The sequence below is a fragment of the Chiloscyllium punctatum genome, chromosome 27, assembly GCF_047496795.1.
Source record: "Chiloscyllium punctatum isolate Juve2018m chromosome 27, sChiPun1.3, whole genome shotgun sequence".
NCBI classification, from domain to species: domain Eukaryota; kingdom Metazoa; phylum Chordata; class Chondrichthyes; order Orectolobiformes; family Hemiscylliidae; genus Chiloscyllium; species Chiloscyllium punctatum.
Genome location: NC_092765.1, coordinates 64,065,519 through 64,086,860, shown reverse-complemented (window position 1 = coordinate 64,086,860; position 21,342 = coordinate 64,065,519). Strand labels below are relative to the sequence as shown.

At 44.3% G+C, this 21,342-nt stretch overlaps 1 long non-coding RNA gene across 1 annotated transcript in view; it reads right to left on the bottom strand.

Moving 5' to 3' along the window:
* The window catches only part of LOC140453309 (uncharacterized), a 44,653-nt gene extending 23,540 nt beyond the window's left edge, over positions 1-21,113 (bottom strand). The window contains exons 1-2 of the long non-coding RNA XR_011952345.1: positions 20,989-21,113; positions 10,847-10,973 (exon numbers count right to left, since the gene is read on the bottom strand). This is a non-coding gene — a long non-coding RNA (uncharacterized lncRNA). The remainder of the gene's footprint in view (positions 1-10,846; positions 10,974-20,988) is intronic.
* Positions 21,114-21,342: the final 229 nt, after the last annotated feature.

Below are 21,342 nucleotides of genomic sequence, written 5' to 3'. Positions count from 1 at the left end.
ACTGCGTCCTTTCTTCACAATAAAAAGGGACCTTGTTTGGTTTTTTGCTAATCCTGCCTAAATCCCTACAACACCTCAATAATCACATTGCTGTCATGATCATTCTGCAGCCACACCTCACAATAACAGTTCGATCATATCTGTTCTCTTCAGTTAATGCTGTCATTCCATCTGCCTTGTTGCAAATGCATGGCGCGTGTCACCGAGAGAGGGCCTTGGAGGGATGGATAGAGGCTAGAGAGTGGGAGAGATGTTCGGGGGCGCGACAATGTTGCAAGGTTAAACATAGCTACAGTTGCTACAGAATGTTCGCAGGAGAAAACATTTTATTGTTTGGAGGAAGTTAGTGAGATAAAGCGTCTTTGATTAGATTCCAGAGATAGGGATGGGTATAAGGTTTTGGATTGTTACATGGACTATGTTGATCAGTGCGTAGAAACATTCACAGGATTCCAGGATGTCGTACATTTAACAACAGGTGTGGGATCTGGAGAATATCAGTGATAGGGAGGATGGTGTGGACTGGAAAATATTACAAGGAAAGGTTGGGTAGTATGGACTGGAGAATTTTGCAAGCACATGGAAGATGATATAAGCTGGAGAATGCTGCAGCAACAGAGAGGAGAATATGGACTGGAGGATGTTGCACAGACAGGGATGAAGTTGTAGACTGGGCACAGTTAGAAGGAGAGGTGAATTTATGCACTGGAAGGTATATCAGTGAGAGTGAGTGAGTGCTGCAAGATATGACAGGGATAGGGAAGCTTGTCGAGACTGGAGGAGAGAGTGATAGAGAGTCTTGTGAGAGATCAGATTCACTTAGGAGCATAGGATGTGCTACAGTGAGCGGAGCCTTTTGCAGATATAAATTAGGATACAATGACCACAAAGCAGTCACACCTATACATCGGTATATAGGAACTGAAGGAATTGAAGAGATTACACAGGCTAGGAGTGTTGTATGCAGTGAAGGAGATTTACCTGATAGGGAAGCTTTTAGAGACTCAACAATGTTAGGAAATAATGGGAGTTGTAATGGTGAGAGCAGGTTTCAACAATTCGGAGGATATAGACCTGAAGGAGCTTTGACAGATAGTGATGGTACAGTAAAGGGAATTGTAGTGGCTTCCCTTTCATAAGCAATCCATAAGCACTTAAAATAGCCTGTTTGACATGTGCATTATCTCTCGACCATCCATCAGACAGTGCTGCAAATATTTCACTGGCTCTGCCGACTAGCTTAGACTGAACTAGCATCACCCAGAAGACCTCGGGCCACTCTACCTGTCTATGCAATTATTCAAATGAAATACAGAGTTCCTTGACAGTAGAGTCACAGGTAGTTAGGATAGTGAAGAAGGCGCTTGGTATACATTCTTTTATTGGTCAGAGTATCGAGTACAGGAGTTGGGAGGTCATGTTGAGGGTGTACAGGGCAGTGGTTAGGCCACTTTTGGAATGCTGCATGCCAACTCTGTTCTACTTCCGATCGGAAGGATTTTGTGAAACTTGGAAGGGTCCACAAAAGATTTACAACAACGTTGCCAGGGATGAGCTATAGGGAGAGTTTGAACAGGTGATGGTTGTTTTTCCTGGAGAGTCGGAGGCTGAGGGTGACCTTATAGAGATTTATAAAATCAAGAGGGGCATGGATAGGGTAAAGAGACAAAGGCTTTCTCCTGGGGTGTGCGAATCCAGAATTATAGGGCGAGGTTTAGGGCGAGAGTAGAAAGATATAGAAGATAAAAAGGGGCAACTTTTTCACGCAGAGGATAGTACATATATGGAATGAGCTGCCAGAGGAAGTGGTGGAGGCTAGTACAACTGCAACAGTTAAAAGGCACCTGGATTGGTATCTGAATAAGAAGGGTTTAGAGGGAGATGGGCCGGGTGCTATCAGGTGGGACTACATTGGGTTGGGATATCTGATCTGCAGGATGGGACCATGAATGGGTTCTGGAACCTGGAGGATGTTATGATTTCAACCACAGGTAATGTTTGATTGGATCTTTCAGCCAATCTTACAGATGGTACAATTGCAACATTTAAGAAACATTTGGATGGATATATGAATAGAAAGGGTTTGGAGGGAGATAGGCCAAGTACTGGTAGGTGGGACTAGATTGGGTTGGAATATCCTGTCGGCATGGCTGGGTTGGAATGAAGGGTCTGTTTCCATGCTGTACATCTCCATGACTGTAAGATCGGCTGAATGGTCCAATCAAAAATTACCTGTGGTTCAAATCATAATATCCTCCAGGTTCCACAAGCCATCCCCTGTCCCATCCTGCAGGTTCAAGGAATCCCGGAACCTCTAACCTTCTAGAAGTCCCACGTCCCTTCCGACATTTGTACCATCCTCCAGGTTCTGCAGCCCTTCATACCTCGTAACATGTCCCAGACTCTACAACTCCTCCTTCCTCTGCAATGAGCACTGGAGGATGGTGGGGGTTACAGAGATATGGAGGGACATCAGGACGGGAGGATTTTGCGGACATTAGGAATATATGGACTTGAGGAGGTTTCACAGTTTATAAGTGTTGTAGGAACTGGAGGAATTTACAAAGATAGGGATAGTTTTAGATTGGAGGATTCTGCAGAAAACCTTTACGTGGTTAAAGGCAGGATTCTCTGCAGCGTGCAGGAACAAAGGGATCCTGTGTCCCTCAGGTTCCCACCCAAGTTGACAGGCTGTTAAGAAGGCGGATGGTGTGTTGGCTTTCATTAGCAGGGGGATTGAATTTAAGAGATGTGAGATTTTGATGCAGCTCTACAGAACCCCAGTTAGACCACACTTCGAATATTGTGAACAGTTCTGTTCGCTTCATTATAGGGAGGATGTGGAAGCTTTAAAGACAGTGTAGAGGAGATTGAGCAGGATGCTGCCTGGACTGGAGGGCATGCCCATAGAAGGGAGGTTGTGGAAGCGAGGGCTTTTCTGATCACAGCGAAGGAGGAAGAATGGTGACATGATTGAGGTGTACAAGGGAATGAGAGGGATAGATAGAGTGGATAACCAGAGACTACTTCCCATGGGGAAATGGCTATCACAAGGGGACTGGCGGAAGGTTTAGCTTAGACATCAGAGGGATATGGGCAAGGTGCTGGCAGGTAGGACTAGATTGGGTTGGGATATCCTGTCGGTATGGAAGGGACTGGTACGTTATTTACACAGAGTGTGGTGGGTGCGTGGAATGGACTGCCAGCCATGGTAGTAGATTCAGACACATTACAGACATCTAAGCAACTCTTGGATAGGCACATCAATGATAGTAAAATGTAAGGTATGTAGGTTCGTTTCATCTTCAGAGTAAGATAAAAGGTCAGCACAATATTGAGGGCAGAAGGGCTTGTACTGGAATGTGCTATTCCATGTTCTAAATAGCAAGGGTTATGATGGCAGCAAGAGGTTTCGGGAAGCGGGAGAGGATGCGATCTGAATGAAGTGACACAAATAGGAGGCGTTGCTCAGGTTTTATGAGGTAACAGAGACATCAATGGTCTGATCTGGAGCAGATGACCAGACTGGGAGAATTGTGGGGACTGGAGGTGCTTTCACAGGGAGGGAGGAGCATACAGCCACAGGAGGTTACAGAAATGTGGAGAGCTGTCGGGCCTACAGGAGTTCATGGAGATGGGGAGGTTGGGAGGAATGGAGCAGTTTACAGGGATAAGGATGTTGGTAGGATGGGGTGTTTACACAGACAGGAATGTTTCAGGTGAATGGAGCTGGGTACAGAGTTAAAGTAGGCTGTACAGATTGGAAAAACACATAGACGTATGGAGAGTCGTCGTGACTGAAGATGTTTATAGGCACAGGAAGGCTGAGGTTCTGCAGGTTATTTAGATAAAGGGGGTGTGGAATCAGACAGATTCTCCAAGTGATAAAGACAGCAATTTTGGTTGGAGACAGTTTCACAGATTAGGGAGCATTAGGAACCTCCTCCAGTTTGGTCAGAGTGGGAAGGGTTGTAGGGGAGGGTGATGTTTACACATGGAAGAGCTGGAGAAGATTGTGGAAATGAGTAGATGGATGGAGACACTGGAGGAGCTGACATTGACAGGGTGGGTGCTGGCAATGAAAAGATATCACATCGATAGTGGGTCTTGTAGGAACTGTATTGAAAGAGTCACAGGTATTGGAATGACTTCTGCAGATTGGGAGTATAACAGGGACTGAGAGGATTGTAGGGTCTCCACAGATTGATCGTGTCTTTAAGAATATGTAGATACGGAAATGCATGCAGTCTTCATTTCAAGACCAGAGCCTTATTATCCCTCATCAGCCAAGGATCCCTAACCCTGCCAGCTTTTCCCTTTACCCCAATGGGGCATACTGGCCCTGGATAATTGAGATCACACTTTGAAAAGCCTCCCATTTGCCAGTTGTTCCTTTTCCTTCAAACAGACTCACCCAATCGATTAGAATCATAATGTGGAGGCGCTGGTGTCGGACTGGGGGTGTACAAAGTTAAAAATCACCCGACACTCGGTTCCAGTCCAACCGGTTTATTTGAAAGCACTAGCTTTCAGAACACTGCTTCTTCATCAGGTGGTTGGGGAGCACAATCCTAAGCTACAGAATTTATAGCAACAGGATGGCAGTGTCATGGAATATAATATCAAACAAATTTAGTTTAAGCCTTTCATCTGTTACAGTGATCACCAGCGCTTCCAAAGCGAGTTGGATTATAACTGGACGTTGTGCAATTTTATATTCACTTCATTGACGCTGGCCAGATCCTGCAGAATGGCCCCAAATCTGGCCCTGTTCCAGTTTTCCTCTTCAATCTGTGGACCTGCTGATCTTTTTCCATAACTATGTTAAAACGAAGACAGTTGTGGTCACTGGACCCAAAGTGCTCTCTGAATGACACTTCAGTCACTTGCCCGACCACGTTTTCTGAGGGGAGGTCCAGTGTTGCACCCGCCTGAGTAGAGTAGGACCCTCTGCATATTGATTTAGGAACCTTCCTTGGACACATTTGAAAAATTGCTCTCCGTCCAGTTCTTTTTATACTCGAGGTGGCCCAGTCAGTACAGGGAATATTAAAATCTCCAGCCTGCACTCCTCTATTATTCCTATAGTTATCTGCAATCTCTCTACACAGCTGCTCCTCTGGTATCTGTTGGGTCTACAACAGTCCACAATACAGTCCCAACAAAGTGACCACCCCCTTCTTCTTTCTAACTTCTAACCATGTGGAATTTTAAATGAATATATGTTTTAAAAATTGGAATTAACAATCCATAAATAAGTATTGATAAAAATCCAAATACTTGACCTTCAGAGAAAGACAACAGTTCACTCTCATGTGGTCTGCACGACATACCCACAGCAAAGTGTTTGCCTCTCAATTACCCTGTGAAATGGGCGAGCCAGCTGCTTAGCTCAAGGGCAGCAAGGGATGGGCAATAAAGGCTAGTCAGACAGAGACACCCACATCCTATACCTGATTTTTTTAAAAATCCATTCAGATTTGTCCCAGCACAGTTCCAGTGGAACAATGTCCTGGCCAATCACGTTGGTAGATTTATGGACAGAGCTTTCAACTGATAGAGAGGATGCAGGGACAAGCTTCAGGTTAAAGGAGCTTTTCAAATCCAAAGAGAAAACGTGAAGTATCGTGGGAATGTGACCGGAGACAACAGAAAGGAACAGGATGGGACAAAGTTTAACTAAACTGTAGATCAGCAAATCCATTTGTGACAGGAAATTGTGGGAATGAGTAAATTATGTTTTTTTATTAATGGACAAAGTCTCTGCAATAAGGTAGATGGATTTGTGACAAAGATAAAAGGGATTTAGACACCAGAGAGATGTGGTTGCAGGGTGAACAAAAGGTGGAACATAAATATTCAATGGTTCACAACCTTGTGCAAATTCAGGCAAAATGGACGAGGCTAACAATAATAGATAAGAAAGTCATTACAGAGAAAGCATTTGGTCTCAGATCATGAAGTAGAGTCAGTCTGAATATAAATTCTGGCTACTACTTGCCAAGGACACAAGCAGCAGAACAGATTTAGACCACCCACCGAACAGCATTTCATGGCTCGTCACTGCAATAAATAGGAATTCATTGGCATGTTTAATACAGGCATGGTGAACATTTAGTGAAACGTCAATATTCGCAAAGTCTGGGACAATCACACTGACAACAGTGATATTGGAAGAAGAGTTCAGAGAATTTTTTTCAGTGTTTCTTAGAATAACACATTGTGCAACTGGTGAGGGACGTAACTGTCTCCGAGCGACTGTTGTTTGATAAAACTTAGTGAATGAGTAACGTCACCTGGAGAGATCGTCTGGGAAATTGTGATAAAGTGCAGTTTAAAGAACTATAAAGTTTTAAAGTGCAAAATTAGTGGATAGAATATTTTCACCAGCGGGTGTACCACAGAGATCTGTGCAGGAACCATTGAACATTAATAACTCAGATATGAAAGTAGAAGGTCCATAGACAGCTGAAGGTGTCAGCACAGGTTGACAGGGTGGGAAAGGCACCTCAACTGGGAGCGGGTGAGGGACCCATATCCTGGTGGGGTGAATTGCTGGAGCTGCTTGAGAGGATATAACCCAGTCTGGCAGGGTTTTGGATCTTAAATAAACGTAAGGCCAGAAAGAAGATTGAGGCTGGTACACAAGTTAAAGACAGGAATTTCAGCCGACAGGGCAGGCAAGAACATAGCAGGGAATGGGGGAAAACTGATGATTAAACTGCATTTATTTCAATGCGAGGGGCCTGACAGCTAAGGAAGATGAACTCAGGGCATGGATTGGAACATGGGACTGGGATATTATAGTTATTACAGAAACAAAGCTGATGGAGGGACAGGACTGGCAGTTCATTGTTTCAAGGTGGAGATGCTACAGGAAGGGGAGGCAAGAGAGGACGTGTGGTGGTGGGTTTTCATTGCATGAATCATCACAGCAGTACTTAGAGAGGATATTCCTGTGGGATCGTCCAGTGAAGCTATGTTAGTGGAACAGAGAAATAAGAATGGGTCATCACTTTGATACAATCGGACTGCTGACCCAGAATAATCTGTGGCAGACATGTCGGGACATCTTAAATATCAAACAAAAATAATGGGCTGTTATGGTTGGGGTTTTTGAACTTTCCAAACCTCGACTGGGACTGCCAGTGTTCAGTGGTTGCAAGGGAGGAATTTGGTAATTGTGTTCCAGAAAACTGCCAAACAATATGTAAATGACCTGAAAAGAGAAAGGGGCAAAACCTGACCTCCCCTTGGGAATTAAGGTAGGGAAAGGGACTGAGATGTGAGTGGGAAAGCATTTTGCCAAAGTGACCACAGTTCTAGTAGTTTGAAAACAGCCTTGGAAAAGGACAGTCCTGGTCCACAAGTGCAAGTTATAAAATGGAGCCTGACAAATCTTGATCGTATTAGCCAGGAATTTTAAAAATGTGATTGGGGAAGGGAATTATTTACAGGGAAAGGGAAGTTTGGCAAGTGAGAATATTTTAAAAGTGAGATAAACTGATCGATCAGTGCCAACATTTTCCTGTTTGTGTGCAGGTCAATGCTGACAGCATTCGGAAACACTGGCTGTCTATTGAGGGTCTGGTCAAGGAAAAGGGGGCAACATGTCAGGAATAGCCAGCTGGATCAAGGGAATCCCTGAGGATATACAGGGGCTGTAGGAATACACTTTGAGAAGAAAACAGGAATAGAGAAAGGCTAAATGAAATAGCCTCAGCAGAAAAGGAAAGGGGAATCCAAAAGTGATTGTATCAGTACATTAAGAGTGCATAAGTAACTCAGGACAAAATAATGTCCATTAAAGATCAATGAGGCCATCGATGTGTGGAACTGTAGGATATTTTCTCAGATCCTAAACATTTTTTTCATTCCAGAACTTCCTGTGGAGAAAGACTGGGGAACAAGAGTAATACGTTAGACCACAATTGGAGTACTCTGCAATTCCAGTCTGTCTGCTACAGGAAGGATGTTGTGAAACTTGAAAGGGCTCAGAAAAGATTAACAAGATATTGCCCGGGTTGTTGCTGAATAAGCTGGGGTTACTGTCACTGGAGAATCGGAGACGGAGGGATGACCTTACAGAGGTTTATATAAACATGAGGGGCATGAATAGGGTACGCATTCAAGGTCTTTTCCCAGAAGTTGGGGAGCCCAAAACTAGAGGGCATAAGTTTAAGGTTAGAGGTGAATAGTTTACAGAGGGACTGAAGGGACAGTTTCTTCACACACATGGTGATGGGTGTATGGAATGAGCTGAGAGAGAAAGTAATGGAGACTGATACAACATTTAAAAGGTATCTGAATAGTAAGGGTGTAGACGTATATGGGCCAAATGCTGGAAAAGGGAATGGATTTATTTAGATCTGCTGGTAAGCCTGGACGAGTTGGGGACCGTAGGGTCTGTTTCTATGCTGGGTATCTCTATGACTTGAAAAGAGTGCATGTTATAGAAGAGGTGGTGCTGGGGGTTTTAAAACACAAAGCTATAGCAAGTCCCAGAACCTGATTAAGTGTATCACAGGACACTGAGGGATGCTAGGGAAGAAATTGTGGAGCCCCTAGCAAAGGTATGTGTACTACTGACAGCCATGAGTGATGGGCTGGCAGGCTGGAGGGTGGCATCATGGACAGTGAAGGAGGTTTTCTGAGATTACAAAGGGATCTTGATGAAGGGAGTGAATGGGCTGAAAAACTAGAGATGGAATTCAATCTGAATAAATACGAGATTATGCATTTTGTAAAACAAACAAGGGTAGAGCTTATACAGTTAATGTTCAGGCTTCAGTTAGTGTTTCAGAGCAGAGGGACCTCTGGGTTCAGGTACATAATCCTTGAAGCTTGCATCACAGGATGGATAAGACAGTGCTTTGCATGCCTGACTATTGCTCAGTCCATTGAGTGGAGGATTTGGGACGTCATGTTGAGATTGCACAGACATTTGCGAGGCCTGTTCTACAATACTCTGTCCAGTTCTGGTCGCCCAGTTAACAGGGAGGATATTATTAAGCTGCAGGGCATTCAGAAGAGATTTAACAGGATATTGCTGGGTATGGAAGGCTTGAGTTCTGAAAAATGGCTGGATAGGCTAAGTCTTTTTTCACTGGAGCCTGGAGGTTGAGACATGATGCTATAAAGGTTTATGAAAAAAAATGAGGTACATAGATCAATTTAATGGTAGTTGCCTTTTCCTCAGGACGGGGGAGTCTCAAGAGGAGGGGCCACATTTTTAAGGTTAGAGGAGAGAGATGTTCAAAAAAAAGATATGGGGCAATTTGCTACACAGAGGGTGGTTTGAGTGTGGAATGAGCTTCCTAAGAAAGGGGTTGATGTGGGTACAATTACAACGTTTAAAAGATATTTGGATAAACAGGTGAATAGCGAAGGGTTGGAGTGATATGGGCCAGCAACAGGCAGCTGGGAAGAGTTTAATTTTAGATTATGGTGGGTATCAACTGAAGGGTCAGTTTCCATGCTGTATGGCTCTATGACAAGAATATGGTTTGATTCCATTATTGAAGAAAGGATCAGGGCTGGGTCCACTGATGTGCATCATCGACATAAACGATTTGGGTGAAAATATAGGAGTGATTGTGCGAAAGTTTGTTGATGATCAAATGAATGGTGTAGTGGGCAGTAAATACGGTTATCAAAGGGGATACTGACCAACTGGGCCAGTGGACAAAGGAATGAAAGATGGAGTTTAATTCAGGTGTTGGATTTTGTTAAGACAAACCAGGGAGGACTAATACAGTTAATGGAAGGGCTCTGGCCAGGGTTGTTGAAGAGAGAGAGAGAGAGAGAGAGAGACCAGGGGGTGCAAGTTACATTGTTCCTCGGAAGTGGGATCACAGGTGGACAGGGTGGGGAAAGCAGCATTTGGCACATTTGCCAACATTCGCCAGCACTTTGTTTCATACGTTGGAGATACTTGTAACATTGCCCTAAATATTTCACTTGGGCAGAGGAGGCCACGGGGTGACGCTAAGAATGGTGAATAACCAAAGATATGTGAGTCCAAAACTAGAGGGTATGAACAGGAGGTGAGAGACAGAAAGGATTTAAAGAGGGAGCTGAGGGGGAACATTATCCACAGAGAATGGTGCATAAACGGAACAGACTGCCTCAGGCACATGGGAGAAACAAGAACAATTACAGCATGGAAAAGACATTTGGGCAGGTACATGGAGAGGAGAAGGTTTGAAGAGATAAGGGCCAAATGGAGGCAAATGAGACTCATTCAGTTTAGGTAATATGGGCAGCATTGAGGGGTTGGACCTCAGGTTCTGTTTCCGTGCTGTATCACTCTGTATCCAGTTAAAGAGGATTAGTGTACCAAAATAAGGCATGTTGTAGACACTGAAACAAGTTACAGCGATAGGGATGGTAGTCTGGAATGCAGTACGTCTCAAATATGTGGAGGGACTGTCGGGAATGGAGCAGGTTACAGGGACAACTACTGTTATAGGAGTTAAAAATGACTGAAGGCACTGGTGCACAAGCCATGCCATAGATACAGTGTTGCAGAGTAGTGAGACTTAGTACAGTGTTGGAGGAAGAACACAGAACAGAAAGATTCCAGGCAGCATTCCCAACCTCTCGTCGGAAGCCAGCTTTAACGTCTGTTGTCCTGATGCTCACTTAGACAGCGCAGGACTGGATTGATAACTATGAACTCCCGATGCTTTCTCAGTGCAACATAAGTTAAAGTAGACGTGGTGATTGAGCATGGGGTGTGTCTATACTGTGCTCCCCATCCAGCACTGTATCTATATCATGTCTTGTTAGCGATGTTTGGAGCCCTCTCATTGCTCCCTGCTCTGTGCACTATCAGTGATCTTACCTCACTGCAGGATTTATTGAAGGCTGCAGATCTCCCTTCCCTTTGTCTCTCTGCCTGACCAACCATCTTCAATGAGGTGATGGATGAGACACACAGCAGTTGGGAAGTCTATTGAGTCAGCAACTTCCTGAGTATCGACAGGAGACAGTGAAATAGACAGAATGGGACATTAGACTGATGCAGTGAGGGTTACACAAGGAGAATGGAAATGAGCCCCACAGATATCTGGAAAATCCCAAACTCCATCCCTAGCCTGCACTGTTGTGTCTCTCTGGAGTGGAGAATTCTGTTGGCCCAGGATCTGGAGTAGCTGCAATAGCGAGAGACAATGACAGAGGCAGCAATTAGACCCACACAGTGAGGGATACCACATGGAGAGAGACTGAGCGATATCACCAGAGTGCAGGAAGGTATCAGGATCACACAGTCATGTTAGAAGAATAGGTTTAGCTTCATGTATCAGTGCTCAGGGATGAGCAACCAGTGAGCAGGTGAAGTGATGGCCGAGTAACATTATTGTTAGGGCATTTGTCCAAAACCTCAGTTAGTGCTCAGGGGAGGCAGGTTTGAATCTCATCACAAGATATGGTGGAATTTAAAATCAATAATTTAAAAAATATCAATTCACAACCCATAAACAAATATGAAACCATTGCTGATGTACAAAAAACACAATCCGTAAGATCACCTACAGTGTGGAAACAGGCCTTTCGACCCAAGAGTAACCCACTCAGACCCATCACCCTCGACCTAATACACCTAACATTAGGGGCAATGTAGCATGGCCAATTCGCCTGACCTGCGCATCTTGGGACCGTGGAAGGAAACCGGATCATCCGGAGGCAATTCACGCAGACGTGCGGAGAATGTGCAAACTCCACAAAGTCGCCCGGGGCTGGAATTTACCTGGGACGCTGGTGCTGTGAGGCAGGAGTGCTAATCACTGAGCCACCGTGCCGCCCACTTGCCCTTGCGACAACAAAATCTGATCATCCTCACGTGGTCTGTATGACATACCCACAGCAAAGTGTTTGCCTCTCAATTGCCTTCTGAAATGGCCGAGCAAGCTACTCAGCTCATGGGCAGCTAGGGATAGGCCATGAAGGCTGGTCAGCCAGGGACACCCACATCCCATACCTGATTTATAAAAAAATCCATTAGGATGGTCCTACTGGAACTGTGCTAGGGCCTGTGACCTCGCCAATCATGTCTGTAGGTTTATGGATAGGGCTTTAAACTGACAGAGAGAATGCTGGGACAGGGTCCAGGTGAAAGGAGCTTTCCAAACACAAAGAGAAAAGGTGAAGTAATGGAGCAACATGAGAATGTGGCTGAAGGCAATCAGAAAGGAACAGAATGGGGACAGAGTTTAACTAAAACTGTACATCAGTGAATAGGTTTGTGACAGAAAATTGAGGGAAAGAGTAAATTATGATTTATTTTGAATGGACGAAGTCTTATCAATAAGGTAGATGGATTTCTGACACTGAGATAAAAAAATATTTAGACACCAGAGAGACGTGGTTACAGGGCGAACAAAAGGTGGACATAAATATTCAATGGATCACAACCTTGCAGAAACTCAGGCAAAATGGGTAACGCTAACAATAATGGGTAAGAAAGACATTACAGAGAAAGCATTTGGTCTCAGATCATGAAGTAGAGTCCGTCTGAATGTAAATTCTGGCTACTACTTGCCAAGGACACAAGCAGCAGAACAGTTTTAGCCACCGAACAGCATTCCATTGCTCATCACTGCATTACACAGGAAATCATTGGAATTTTCGGAAACTTCAATATTCACATAATCTGGGACAGTCACACTGACAACAGTGATATTGGAAGAGGAGTTCAGAAAATTTTTTTTCCAGTGTTTCTTTGAATAACAAATTGTGCAACTGGTGAGGGACGTAACTGTCTCAGAGCGACCATTGTGTGATGAAACTGAGTGAATGAGTCATGTCACCTGGAGAGATCTTCATGGAAATTGTGATAAAGTGCAGTTTAAAGTAATGTAAAGGTTTAAAGTGAATCACAGAAAGGACAAGCTACAACTAGAAACAAAAATAACCAATAACATGGGTTTGAGAGGAGAACTGACCAAGGTAAATAGGCTAAACAGACTGAAATATGTGCCTGTCAATGAACAGTGGAAAACATTTGAAGGAACAGTGTAAAACACTCAACAAAAGGACATTCCATTGAAACAGACAAATCCTCAGCAAGAAATCCCCACCGGTCCCACACTCAAGTAAAAAGGATCATATTAGATTATCGGGCTTAGAGGATCACCAAAACGTACTTAAAATCCTGAAGTGAGAGAATGTTTTAGGAGTAAGTTTTAAAGGGATTGCAAAGGGTCTGCTCACAGGAGGAGGTCAGATGGAAGAGGGAATAATTGTCAAGGTTTTATGTCCCAAAAGGAACTGGGAGAGGTGAAGGTGCTGGAGGTGGTGAGAGTGTTACAGAGAGGGGTCAGGGTCTGAACGGTGTTACAAAGTCAGTACGGATTGCTGCAGCTGGAGGGGTTTACAGAGGTAGGGAGGGACATATGTATTTTTATTTATTCATTCATGGGATGAGGGTGTCACTGCTAATTACCCTGAGCATAGCACAGAGTCAACCATATTGCTGTGGGTCTGGTGTCACGCGCAGGCCAGACCAGGTTGGAATGTCAGATGTTCTTCTCTCAAGGACGTAAGTGAACCAGATGAGTACTTCCTAGTGATCAACAATGCTTTTATGGTGGCCTCACCAATGTCCTGTACAGCCACAACATGACATCCCAACTTCTACTCTCAATGCTCTGCACAAAGAAGGTAACCATCCCAAACGCCTGCTTCATCAACTTGTCTGCCTGTGACACCACTTTCAAAGAACTGTCTACCTGCATTCCTGCGTCTCTGACTGACAACACGACCCAGGGCCCGAACATTAACTGTACAAGTCCCACCCTGGTTTGTTTCACTAAAATGGAACTCTTCACATTTATCTAATTAAACTCCATCTGCTATTCTTCAGCCCACTATCCCAGCAGGACTGTTCATCCTTTTGTATCACAGATAACCTTCACTCTCCACTTTCCCACCAATTTCAGTATCACCCAAAACAATTACTTACCAGGAAACCAATATTCCCATCCAAACCATTTATCCAAATGACAAACAACAGGGTACCCACTTCACCGCTGGTCACATGTCTCCAGTCAGAAAGACAATAAGTCTCCCATCACCCTCTGTCTCCTACCATCAAGCCAATTTTGTATCCAGTTGACTAGCTCCTCCTGAATGTCATATCCTTCTACATTGATCTGACCATATTACCCAGTTTACCATACGGATCGTAGAACACAGAACAGTACAGCACAAGACCCTTCGGCCACGCACATGCCATGCACATCTTTTACCCGACTGTAAGATCAAACTAACTTACATACCCTTCATTTTGCTATTATCCATGTGCCTATCCAAGAGTCTGTTAAAATGTCCCTTTCCACCCACCCACCACTCTCTGCGTGTAGAACCTACATCTGAATTCTCCCCTTACCCATCCTCCAATCACCCTCAAATTATGCCCCTGGTACTATGTATGCCATGGAATAAAGAGGTCTCTCACTATTCATTCTATCTATGCCTGACACCATATTGTTCACCTCTTCCAAGTCACCCCTCACTCTTCTTCATTCCAATGGAGAAAAGCCTTAGTTTCCTCAACCTTTCTTCATAAGACATGCCCTCCAGTCCAGGCAGAATCCTGGTAAATCTCCTCTTTACCCTCTCTAAAGCTTCCATATCCTTCCTGAAATGAAGGGACGAAGCCTGAACACAATATTCTAATCGGGATCTAAACAGGGCTGCACCGACCTGTAGCATAACCTCACGCTTTAAAACTCAATCCCGCAGCTAACGAAAGCGAATACAACATATTCCTTCTTAACAACATTATCAGCTTGGGTGGCAAATTTGACGGATCTCAGGTCATGAAATCCAAGATCCATCTGTTCCTCCACACTATCCAGTATTCTGCCTTTACCCCTGTATTCTGCATTCAAGTCTCACCTTCCAAAATGAATCACTTCACACTTTTCCTGATTTGACTCCATCTACCACTTCTCAGCCCAGCTCTACATCCAGTCAATGTCCCGTTCCACACTCTTCACTACTCCACCAACCTTCGTGTCATTGGCAAACTTACTAACCCACTCTTTCATTCACACATCCAAGTCATTCATAAAATCACAACGAGCAGAGGTCCTGTAACGTCTCTCTGCAGAAAACCACTGGTCACTGAGCTCCAGGCTGAATGATTTCCATCTGTCATCACCCTCTGTCTTCTATGGGCCAGGAATTCTGTATCCAGACTGGCAGGTTTCCCTGTATCCCATGCTCTGTACTTTCTCAATGAGCCATAAATGTGTTTTGTCACATTCTCAAAGGATTCAATAAGATTTGTGAGGCATGACCTGTCCTTTACAAAGCCATGCTGGCTTTCTCTAATCAAACTATGGTTTTCCAAGGAATCACAAATCTCATCTCTCAGAGTCCTCTCCAACAATCTGCACATCACAAAGAGAAGACTGACAGGTCTGTGATTCCCAGGATTATCTCGATTCCCTTTCTTGAAAAACTTCTGGCTCATTCGCCAAACCTGCACATCTTTGGGCTTTGGAAACCTAAGCACCTATTGGAAACTCACACAGACATGGGGAGAATGTGCAAACTCTACACAGACAATTGCCTGGGGCTGGAATCAAAATCGCGTCCCTGGTGCTGTGAGGCAGCAGTGCTAACCACTGAGCCACCGTGCTGGCCCATGTAACCCTCTAGAGCCCTGCTTCTGATTCTTGGTTCCTCAACCTGAGGTTAGCTTCCTTCCTCCTCTTCACTAGATGTTCTACATCCCTTGGAACCTTGTTAAATGCTTTACTGAAGCTCATGTAGACAACGGTGACTGCTCTGCCTTCATCTATCTCTTGGCCAACTCCTCGAAGAATCAATCCAGTTTGTGAAACACGGTTTTCCACTCACAAAGCAATGCTGACTATCTCTGAATCAGCCCTTGCCTTTCCAAATATATATAGCTCCTTTCTCTCAGAATCTCCTCCAACAACTTCCCCAACACTGGGCTCACGGGACTGTAATTTCCTTGCTTTTCCCTGCAACCCTTAAGTGATGGAATAACATTAGCCACCTTCCAGTCTTCTGGTAACTCATTGTGTCTGTGGATAATATAAATATCTCTGTTAGGGACACCGCAACCTCTTCCCTAGCTTCCCACAATATTCTAGGATAGACATAATGAGCTACTGAGGATTGATCGACCTTTATTTGTTTTAAGACTCCAACACTTTCTCTTCTCTGTTGAGGATTCTTTCCAACACATCACTCTTTATTTCCCCAAGTTCCCGAGCTTCCATGTCTTTCTCCACAGTAACTTCTGACAACACTATCTTGTCCAATATCTCACCCACCTCCTGATAGTTAAGGTGCCCTATTCTCTACCAAGTTACTCCTTAGCCCTTATTGAAACTTGTGTAACGGCTTCTGATAATTCAAATACACCGTATCCTCACTACAGTCACTCCTTCACCCTTATCTACTCTGCCATTTATACTCACACCAATATAAATACAATCCAACAGGCTCAAATCCACATTGTCTTTTTATTAAATGTGTTTCTAAGGGTCCAGTTATTGAATATTGACATATCATTTCAAACATATTTCAGCTCCCGACCTACTGTCAGGCTGACACTGTTCGGTTTAAGACTGGCAGCAGAAATGGGTATGGGAGTTCTTGTTTCTCAGTCTGAAAAAGGTAGTTTACAGGTTCAACAGGTAATTGAGGCTTTGGAATTAAGGAGGTAATGATGTGGGGACTGTATGAGATTATGGACACAGAGAGTGCAGTGGTGACTGAAGAACATTATGGAGATAGGGAGTGCTGTGGGGCCTGAAAGGGGCCAAAGAGATCTGCAGGGCTGTTGGGCCTGAATGAGGTTGCACAGATCAGGAGGATCATGGGGATTGAAGGAGGTTACTCTGAGCGGGAGTGTCATTGGGTCAGGATGAGATTATGGAGATAGGGAGGGTCGTGGGGCCTTTTGGAGTTTATGGAGTTAGGGAGGTTTGTGGGGAATGATTCAGGTTACATGGATAGGAAGAGTTGTGAGGACTGAAGGATTGTATGGAGATAGGGAGGGCTGTGGGAACTGAAGGAGGTTATATAGATAGTAAGTTTATAGAGATGCACAGTGACTACTGGCATTTAGTGATGCAGCGGGCTGTAGTAACTGGGACGGGGGGGCTGTCTTACAGTGATAGGGAGGGTTGTGGAAGATGGAACAGCTGATAGATACAGGGCGGGTTTTAGGAATGGGAGGATTTTCCAGGAATTTTGAGGAATGCAGGGATGGGACGTGGTAACAATCACAGGGAAGATTTTGGGAACTTGTTCTGAGATGGGTACAACTGAGAACAGAAGTGAGGCAAACAGTCAGGACAGGCAGGGACAAGGTAGGATTAATAAATTAAGCTGCATTCATTTCAATGCAAGGGGCCTAACAGGGAAGGCAGATTAACTCAGGGCATGGTTAGGAATATGGGCCTGGGATATCAGAGCAATTACAGAAACATGGCTCAGGGATGGGCAGGACTGGCAGCTTAATGTTCCAGGATACAAATGCTACAGGAAGGATAGAAAGGGAGACAAGAGAGGAGGTGGAGTGGTATTTTTGATAAGGGATAGCATTACAGCTGAGCTGAGGGAGGATATTCCCAGAAATACATCCAGGCAAGTTATTTGGGTGGAACTGGGAAATAAAAAGGGATGATCACCTTATTGAGATTGTATTACAGACCCTCCAACAGTCAAAGGGAAATTGCCAAACAAACTTGGAAGGAGATCTCAGCTATCTGTAAGAATAATAGGGTAGTTATGGTAGGGGATTTTAACTTTCCAAACATTGACTGGGACTGCCATAGTGTTAAAAGTTTAGATGGAGAGGAATTTTTTAAGTGTGTAGAAGATAATTTACTGATTCAGTATGTGGATATACCTGCTAGAAAAGGTGCAAAACTTGACCTACTCTTGGCAAATAAGGCAGGGCAGGTGACTGAGGTGTCAGTGTGGGGAGCACTTTGGGGCCAGCGACCATAGTTCTATTTGTTTTAAAATAGTGATGGAAAAGGATAGACCAGATCTAAAAGTTGATGTTCTAAATTGGAGAAAGGCCAATTTTGACGGTATTAAGCAAGAACTTTTGAAAACCGATTGGCGGCAGATGTTCGAAGGTAAAGGGATGGCTGGAGAATGGGAAGCCTTCAGAAATGAGATAACAAGAGTCCAGAGAAAGTATATTCCTGTCAGGGTGAAAGGGAAGGCTGGTAAGTAGAGGGAATCCTGGATGACTAAAGAAATTGAGTGTTTGGTTCAGAAAAAGAAGGAAGCATATGTCAGGTATAGACAGGATAGATCAAGTGAATCCTTAGAAGAGTATAAAGGAAGTAGGACTATAATTAAGAGGGAAATCAGGAGGGCAAACGCGGACATGAGATAGGTCTGACAAATAGAATTAAGGAGAATGCAAAGGGTTTTTAAAAAATATATTAAGGAAAAAAGGGTAACTAGGGAGAGAATAGGGCCCCACAAAGATCAGCAAGGCGGCCACTGTGTGGAGCCACAGAAAATGGGGCAGATACTAAATGAATATTTTGCATCAGTATTTACCGTGGAAAAGCATATGGAAGATATAGACTGTAGGGAAATCGATGGTGACATCTTGCAAAACGTCCAGATTACAGTGGAGGAAGTGCTGGATGTCTTGAAATGGTTAAAGGTGAACAAATCCCCAGGAACTGATCAGGTGTACCCGAAAACTCTGTGGGAAGCTAGAGAAGTGATTGCTGGATCTCTTGCTGAGATATTTGTATCATCAATAGTCACAGGTGAGGTGCCAGAAGACTAGAGGTTGGCAAAAGTGGTTCCACTGTTTAAGAAGGATAGTAAAGACAAGCCAGGGAATGACAGGACGGTGAACCTGACCTCGGCGGTGAGCAAGTTGTTAGGGAATCCTGAGGGACAGGATGTACATGTATTTGGAAAGGCAAGGACTGATTGGGGTAGTCAACATGGCTTTGTGTGTGGGAATTCATGTCTCATAAACTTGTTTGAGTTTTTTGAAGAAGTAACAAAGAAGATTGAGGAGGGCAGAGCAGTAGATGTGATCCATATGGACTTCAGGAAGGCGTTCGAAAAGGTTCCCCATGGCAGACTGATTAGCAAGGTTAGAACTCATGGAATACAGGGAGATCTAGCCATTTGGATAAAGAACTGGCTCAAAGGTAAAAGACAGAGGGTGGTGGTGGAGGGTTGTTTTTCAGTCTGGAGGCCTGTGACCAGTGGAGTGCCACAAGGATCGTTGCTGGGTCCTCTACTTTTTGTCGTTTACATAAATGATTTGGATGTTAAGCAGAAGAGGTACAGTTAGTAAGTTTGCAGATAACACCAAAATTGGAGGAGGTGTAGTGGACAGCGAAGAATGTTACCTCAGACGACAACAGGATCTGAACCAGCTGAGCCAATGGGCTGAGAGCTCGCAGATGGAGTTAAGTTCAGATAAATGCGAGGTGCTGCATTTTGGGAAAGCAAATCTTAGCAGGACTTATCCACTTAATGGTAAGGTCCTAGGGTGAGTGGCTGAACAAAGATACCTTGGAGTGTGGGTTCATAGTTCCTTGAATGAGGAGTCACAGGTAGTCAGGATAGTGAAGGCGGCATTTGGTATGCTTTCCTTTATTGGTCAGAGTATTGAGTACAGGAGTTGGGAGGTCATGTTGTGCTGGACAGGACATTGATTCGGCCACTGTTGGAATATTGTGTGCAATTTTGGTAGACTTCCTATCGGAAAGGTTTGTAAAACTTGAAATGGTTCAGAAAAGATTTACAAGGATGTTGCCAGGGTTTGAGAATATGAGCTACAGGGAGAGGCTGAACAGGCCGGGGCTATTTTCACTGGAGCATCGGAGGTTGAGGGGTGACCTTACAGAGGTTTACAAAATTATGAGGGGTATGGATAGGATAAATAATCAAAGTCTTTTCCCTTGGGGTCAGGGAGTCCAGAAATAGAGGGCATAGGTTTATGGTGAGAGGGGAAAGATATAAAAGAGACCCAAGAGGCAACTTTTACACAGAGGGTGGTTCCTGTATGGAATGAGCTGCCAGAGGATGTGGTGGAGGCTGGTACAATTGCAACATTTAAGAGGCATTTGGAAGGGTATATGAATAGGAAGGGTTTGAAGGGATATGGGCCAGGTGCTGGCAGGTGGGACGAGATTGAATTTGACATCTGGTCGGCATGGACGGGTTGGACCGAAGGGTCAGTTTCCAAATTGTACATCTTTATGACTCTATCACTCAGAGGTTTTAGAAATAAACTGTGTGGTTGCGTCTGGAGGAGGTTAAAGGTATAAAGGTTTGTAGTTACCGAAGGAAATTCCATCAATCGGGACCAGCAGAGTTTACAGAGACTGAGTGCGTTTTAGAGACAGGAAGAGTTCATAGTCATCATTAGAAATGGAGAAACTAATTGATGAGAAAAGCAGGGTCACTCTGATTTGTGCCCAGAGACAAGGAGGAGTCTAACAGCTGGAGGAGGTTACTAAGGTACACAGCTTTTTTTTGTCGTGACGGGAAGGTTACAGAGATCATGAAGGTAGTCGGAGTTCAAAAAAGTCATAAAGACAGGGAGGTTTTTCAGGTCTGGAAAGGACTACACTGACCAGGATGGCTTGAGGAACTGAAGAGTTGTTTTTCTTGAGTTTAGGAGAGATGTGACAGAACCCGGCACTAAAGGCAAAGGCAGAAACTTGGAGAGTTGTACTGGTCGGAGGAACTTACAGGGATAAGCAGGATTGTAGGGGCTGATAGAGATAGGGGAAGTGGTATAGATGAAACAGACAATGGAGAAACTGACAGACATAGGGAGGGTTCTGTGGAACAATGAATTTACAGACAAGATGGTGATAATGAAGCCTGAGAATTTTCTCATTCTCCTTGCCCAGCATTGTTCCTACATCATACCCTCAGGATCTGAATTAAAGTCCACTAACTCCTCCCTGTGGTGTTTACTGTGAGTGATCTTACCGGCTGCAGGATTTACTGAAGGCTCCAGATCTCACTCTCCATCTCTCTCTGGCTGACCAACTGTCTTCAATGTGGTGATGGACAAGACAGGAATTGGGAATTCTGCTGAGTCAGGGACATCAGGAATACCTACAGGAGACAGAGAAGTAGACAGAATGGGAAATTAGACTAATGCAATGAAGGTTACACATGGAGAATGGCACTGAGTCCCACAGAGATCCGGAAATTCCCAGTCTCCATCCATGGCCTGTGCAGTTGCTTCCCTCTGGAGTGGAGAATGCTGTTGGCTCAGGATCTGGAGTAGCTGCAAGAGTGAGAGACGCTGACAGAGGCAGCAATTAGACCCACGCAGTG